The sequence below is a fragment of the Podarcis filfolensis genome (assembly GCF_964270895.1).
Source record: "Podarcis filfolensis genome assembly, chromosome: 18".
NCBI classification, from domain to species: domain Eukaryota; kingdom Metazoa; phylum Chordata; class Lepidosauria; order Squamata; family Lacertidae; genus Podarcis; species Podarcis filfolensis.
This window is the reverse complement of record NC_139622.1, coordinates 6,409,456-6,415,455: the sequence shown is the minus strand read 5'-3', so window position 1 is coordinate 6,415,455 and position 6,000 is coordinate 6,409,456.

The window sequence follows — 6,000 nt, the reverse complement described above, 5'->3', positions numbered from 1 at the left end:
AATGCAGGAAACTTTTCCCTAATGCGGCGCTCAAACCGTATTTGCAAACATTTGCAAATATTTACTCCTTGACCACCTTACAAGGCTGGTTGCATCTCCCATCACTTTAGAGTTTAGGCTGGAGGAGAGCGATTTGCCCGAGGCCGAGCAATGGAGTGGGTGGCTCAGGGTATGTTGGGGTGAGAGGTTGTTTAGTCCTGCAACAGCTCTGAACCTCCTCTCTTTCTCTCCCCAAGGACAGGCGCTCAGGAGACAAGAGCCCCCGTGGCTTGCGAGAAACGGGACGGAGCCTGGCGTCCTTATTTTTAGCCTGTCAATCCAAATAGATTGCATTTGGCTCCCGCACCTGCCAAAACAGGTGTAGCAGCTCCTCCGGACGGCAGCATGCCAGTTTAGATATTTCCTTCCTGACTGAGCCGTGGGTCTGATCCTTCTCCTCCCGCAGCCTCTCTCTCTCCCCCCCCCTTGAATTATGGACACATTTTCCGATGTAAAGTGATATCAAAGAGACAAGGGAGGCAGGTGGAGGCAGCGCTAGCAAAGGGGGATGTCTGTATTAAACTGACAGCGATGAGACAAGAACACGGGAGAAGAAATAGAAGATGTTATTTCCTCCCTCTTCCCCCCCACACACCCCCACCTCGCAGCGTTACACAAATACAGAAAATACAGACAAGCTTTGCTCTAATGAATCCAGGGCTGGGAAACAGCAGGAGAACTCTGCCCCCTGGTGGCAACTGGGCTCTGTGTCATTTCACTGGGAATTCTAGTTTCCTCTCTCTCTCTGTTTTGATATTGTCAGGGACTCAGGAGCAGGAGCACTGGGGAGAGAGGAAATGGAGAGCGAAGGGGAAGAATCCGAGGGCAGCGTAGGGGAGTATGACAGTGGCCCGAGAGATTCCATGAGCTTTTCCAGTGAATCAGAAGATTCCCAGAAGGGGGCGCCTATGGTCAGGGCAAGGGGGGTCCCAGGGGGGACGCACCAGAAACAAGGAGACAGAGGGGAACCCCAAAGCAGCAGTGGGGGATTGGGACCAGTTTCCCCACCAGAGCGTAGTGGGGGGGAAGAGTCACATGTGTCAGGGGCAGCGTCTCCTCCAGCGGGGAGAGAGAGTGAGTCAGGGCTGACCACGCCTCCAACGGAGGGGAGGTCAGTTGCAGCTAGCCCCCCCCAGAGGGGGAAGCAGTGACAGCAGCAGCAGTGAAACGGTCAGGAGGAAAGTTACCGGCTGGGCGCGCGCGCCAAGTTCAAATGTACAGGCGCGGGGAACAGCAGGAGACCCGGATGGGGAACCAGCTCCTAAAGCCCGCCGGAGGGAGGGGGAAGGCTCAGGGCACTCAGCGTCAGAAGAGGCTAGAAAGGGTGAGACCCCGACGGCCAGGCGGAACCAGAGGCGGAAGGAACTGAGGAAGAGGTGGAGTAAGGCTAGAGTCTTAAACTGGTGTCTGGGGGGAGGAGACTCAGACGGAGCATCAGCGGTCTAACAGTTGAGACGTAGAGCTGCGCGCGGCGGCTCTGGAAGTGAAACTGAACTTCGATAAAGACTTTGTACCTAACAACGAAGCAGCGTTGGTCCTTTGTGAGCTGGGACCTTGGGCAGCTCTGACAGATATGTTCACTTAAGCAGGTAACGAGAGCCGAAAATGGAAAAGTTACGGCTGTCCACACCTCGACCCAGCTTCTGTCCCACTGGTTTTCCTCTGTAAACCATATGTACCTACCCGGACCCTGAGGTCATCTTCTGCGGCCCTCCTTCGTGTGCCTCCTCCTCAAGAGGTCCGGAGGGTGGCCACACGAAAACGGGGCCTTCTCTGCAGTGGCTCCCCATCTGTGGAAGGCTCTCCCCAGGGAAGTTTGCCTGGCACTTTCATTATACTGAGGTCCAGCACCAAGGGCCTTCTGGCGGTTCCCTCGCTGCGAGAAGCGAGGTTACAGGGAACCAGGCAGAGGGCCTTCTCGGTGGTGGCGCCCACCCTGTGGAACGCCCTCCCACCAGATGTCAAAGAGATAAACAACTACCAGACTTTTAGAAGACATCTGAAGGCAGCCCTGCTTAGGGAAGCTTTTAATGTTTAATAGATTATTGTATTTTAAGATTCTGTTGGAAGCCACCCAGAGTGGCTGGGGAAACCCTATTGGGATACTGCCAGGGAGATAGAATCCATCTGAGGCTGCCAAGCTCGGTGCCGGACGATCCATCGACCTCCCGTAGTCACGCAGTATCAGCTATTTAGCGACACTAAGCCTGTGGCTTAGAGCACACTCTTAACAGCAGAATTCACACAGCAAGAAGTTGCACAGCATGAGAGCAGAACATGCATATTTACAGTTTATTTGGCGTTGGTCAGAACAAAGGAAGACATGACCGTCTGCTCCGACTGCTCAGGCAAAACAGACAGAAAACGAAAGGAACATATAGCATAAACATCCTGTGAGACAGGAACTTACGCAGGCTGTGACACAAACATCCTGCTGCCTTTTAAGGTGGAACGGAAATATCCTAACAAACCCAGCCAGATGGGCGGGGTATAAATTATTATTATTATTATTATTATTATTATTATTATTATTATTATTATTAACACCTTTAGGCACCAGGCAAAAACGTTCCTTTTTAATCATGCCTTTGTTTGACCCGATGGACATCCTATACCCCTTTTAAAATGTGACTCATGTTTTGGGGGGGTGTTATTGGGTTATTGTTTTTATGCTGATTTTCTTTTCTGCTAACTGCCATGAGACCTCCAGGTATAGGGTGGTATGTATAAACAAACCAAACAAACAAACAAACAAACAAACGGGCATCCCGATTGTCTTATCAATTGCTAATGTTTTGCATAAACTGTGTCTGGAACTCTGCACAACTTTATAAATCCTCGGGACTATCACACCTTGGCCTGCCTGAGCCACAGGAACCCCGTGTTACGTGTGATGTAATTTCTGACCCTTTGTACAGCGGGTGTCCTGCTTCTCCAAGCCAAAATGCAAAACCCTTAAAAGAGATGTTTCTTCTTGGTTCTGGGTCTCTCCTGCCTCCTTGCTAGGAGGGGAGGGAACGCAGTTGCAAGAGAAAAATAAAGATCTGCCTTGCTTCTCCTGGATCCTGCCTCCATCCGTTCATCTCTGACCGATCATGGATTTAGGCGACTCAGTCCCTTGTGGAGCTGGGCAGCAAAAGCCAACCACCCCTATTTTTTTCTATACAGTGGTACCTCGGGTTAAGAACTTAATTCATTCTGGAGGTCCGTTCTTAACCTGAAACTGTTCTTATCCTGAGGTAACACTTTAGCTAATGGGGCCTCCCGCTGCCGCCGCCACGTGATTTCTGTTCTCATCCTGAGGTAAAGTTCTTAACCCCAAGGTACTATTTCTGGGTTAGTGGAGTCTGTAACCTGAAGCATCTGTAACCCAAGGTACCACTGTATCATGAAAGAGCGAATCAATGAATAAATTTTTGCATCTAAGTTTGGTAATATTTTTAATGGTTCTGCTCTAAGGACTGATGACGGGGCTTCTCCATGCAATGCATAATTTTTCTTTTCTTTTCCATAAATGGATTTTTATTGACATTTTCTCAAATAAGAAATAGTAAGCACAACATCCATGGCAAAACCTGACTGTGAACTAAATCCTGGTTCTAATTGTTGATGTACAGAAGAGGGGCGGGGAATTGAGGCAACCAGAAAACGCAGTAATAAGCGAGGTGCAGAAACAGGAATCTGGAAAAACAAAGGAAGTGGTTTATACAGGTTTAGGCTAATGGGTGGTGCTGTGGGTTAAACCACAGAGCCTAGGACTTGCCAATCAGAAGGTCAGCAGTTCAAATCCCCATGATGGCGTGAGCTCCCGTTGCTCGGTCCCTGTTCCTGCCAACCTAGCAGTTTGAAAGCACGTCAAAGTGCAAGTAGATAAATAGGTATCACTTCGGCGGGAAGGTAAATGGCGTTTCCATGCACTGCTCTGGTTCGCCAGAAGTGGCTTAGTCATGCTGGCCACATGATGCAGAAGCTGTACGCCGGCTCCCTTGGCCAATAAAGCGAGATGAGCACCGCAACCCCAGAGTCGGTCACGACTGGACCTAATGGTCAGGGGTCCCTTTACCTTTAAACTAAAAGCCAAAGGTGTTTAGGTATAACACCAGTTGATACAGGATGGGGGAAATTGAGGAGGGGGGTGACTCCCTGTTGTCACAGAACAAATTCAGCAAACAGAAACCAAGTACAGTGGAACCTCGGTTTACGAACATAATCCGTTCCGGAAGACCGTTCGACTTCCAAAACGTTCAAAAACAGAGGCGCAAAGGGCGGTCTGCAATTTCAATGGAGTAAATTGGGGGGTGGGACTCAGCGGAAGCCGTTCGACTTCCAAGGCGCGTTCGAAAACGGAAGCAATTACGTTAGTGTTTTCGGAGTTCAAAAACCAAAACGTTCGGCTTCCAAGACATTTGAAAACCAAGGTACCACTGTAACTGGATTGCAGGACTTTGAACTCCACAATTCTATGAATGATTCATTAAACCTCTATATCAGATCCCCAACTCTTTTATTTTGTCCCTGATAAAGGAGAACCCCTTTGCCAGTCTGAACGTCGGTGTGTTCCAGCTACGCACCCTTTCATTTAGAACAGACTTCCCCTTCCCTTGCAAATTTGAATTGCCTTCCAGGTTTAGAAGTTTAAATTGGTCAAATGGCATGGGGTCTAGCTGTGGCTAAAAGATTAATATATACTCAGAAGGTCAGGGAAGTACCGTATTTTTCGCCCTATAAGACGCACTTTTTCCCCTCCAAAAATGAAGGGAAAATGTGTGTGTGTCTTATGGGGCGAATGCAGGCTCCTTGGCTTCAGCGATAGCAACGCGAAGCCTCCGAAGCCTGCGCTCCGGAGGCTTTGCATTGCTTCCGCTGAAGCCAGGAGAGTCTGCTCTTTGAGGCTGGCGGTGGGGGAAAGCAGCGCCTCCTCCATCGCCAGCCCCAGAGGATGGGGGGCAGCGGGAAGGCGCGCGACGACTTAGCGCTGCTCCCTGACATGGCTTTGAGGCTGGCGGTGGGGATAGCAGTGCTTCCCCCATCGCCTGCCCCAGAGGATGGGGGGCAGCGGGAAGGCGAGTGACGCCTTCCCGCTACTCTCCAACCCGGGTTGGAGGCTGGCGGTGGGGAAAGCAGCACTTCCCCCATCGCCAGCCCCAGAGATTGGGGGGCAGCGGGAAGGCGTGCGACTCTCGAACCCTCCTGTGGACTTTTGCGGGAGATGGGTAATTCCCCCACCTCCCGCAAAAGCAGGCAAAAGCCGCGCACTCTTTAAAGGGGCTCTGCGGCTTCTGCTGGCTTTTCTAGGAGGTGGGGGAATTCCCCCACCTCGTAGAAAAGCCCGCAGGAGCCGCGCACCCTTTAAAGAGCGCGCCGCTCTTGGGGGCTTTTCCCCGAGGAGGGAGAAGGGACTGACTGGCCGTTTCAGTCCCTTCTCCCTCCTGGTCGAAAAGCCCGTAGGAGTCACGCCGGGCTCCTGTGGGCTTTTGCGGGAGGTGGGGGAATTCCGCCACCTCCCGCAAAAGCAGGGAGAAGGTCTTTGAGTAGTGCACAGGCTGCGTGCAGCCTGTCCGCTGCTCCCAGAGCTGCGGGGGGGGGGGGGAATCATATTTTTTTCCTTGATTTCCCCCCCTGAAAACTAGGTGCGTCCTATGGGCCGGTGCGTCCAATAGGGCGAAAAATACGGTAGCTCACGCAGAGAGCACTGGTAAGCCCTCTCTCTCTCAGCTCGGTTTCATCCAAAGCTTCCCTTCTTAATCTCGCCTTTAATCCGCCATAAACCTCGGGTTTTAATCCGTTTAAACACGACTGCTCCAAATTAGTTTTGCTTTCCGCTCTTTCTCTTTTCTGCAATGTGTAGCTCGGGGGCTCTCGGCTAGTAGGGGAGGCAGCAGTATCGACACAATTCATCTGAAACACGGCCAAAGCTCAAGACTTTTTTCTTCGAAGAATCCTGGGAATTGTAGTTTATCC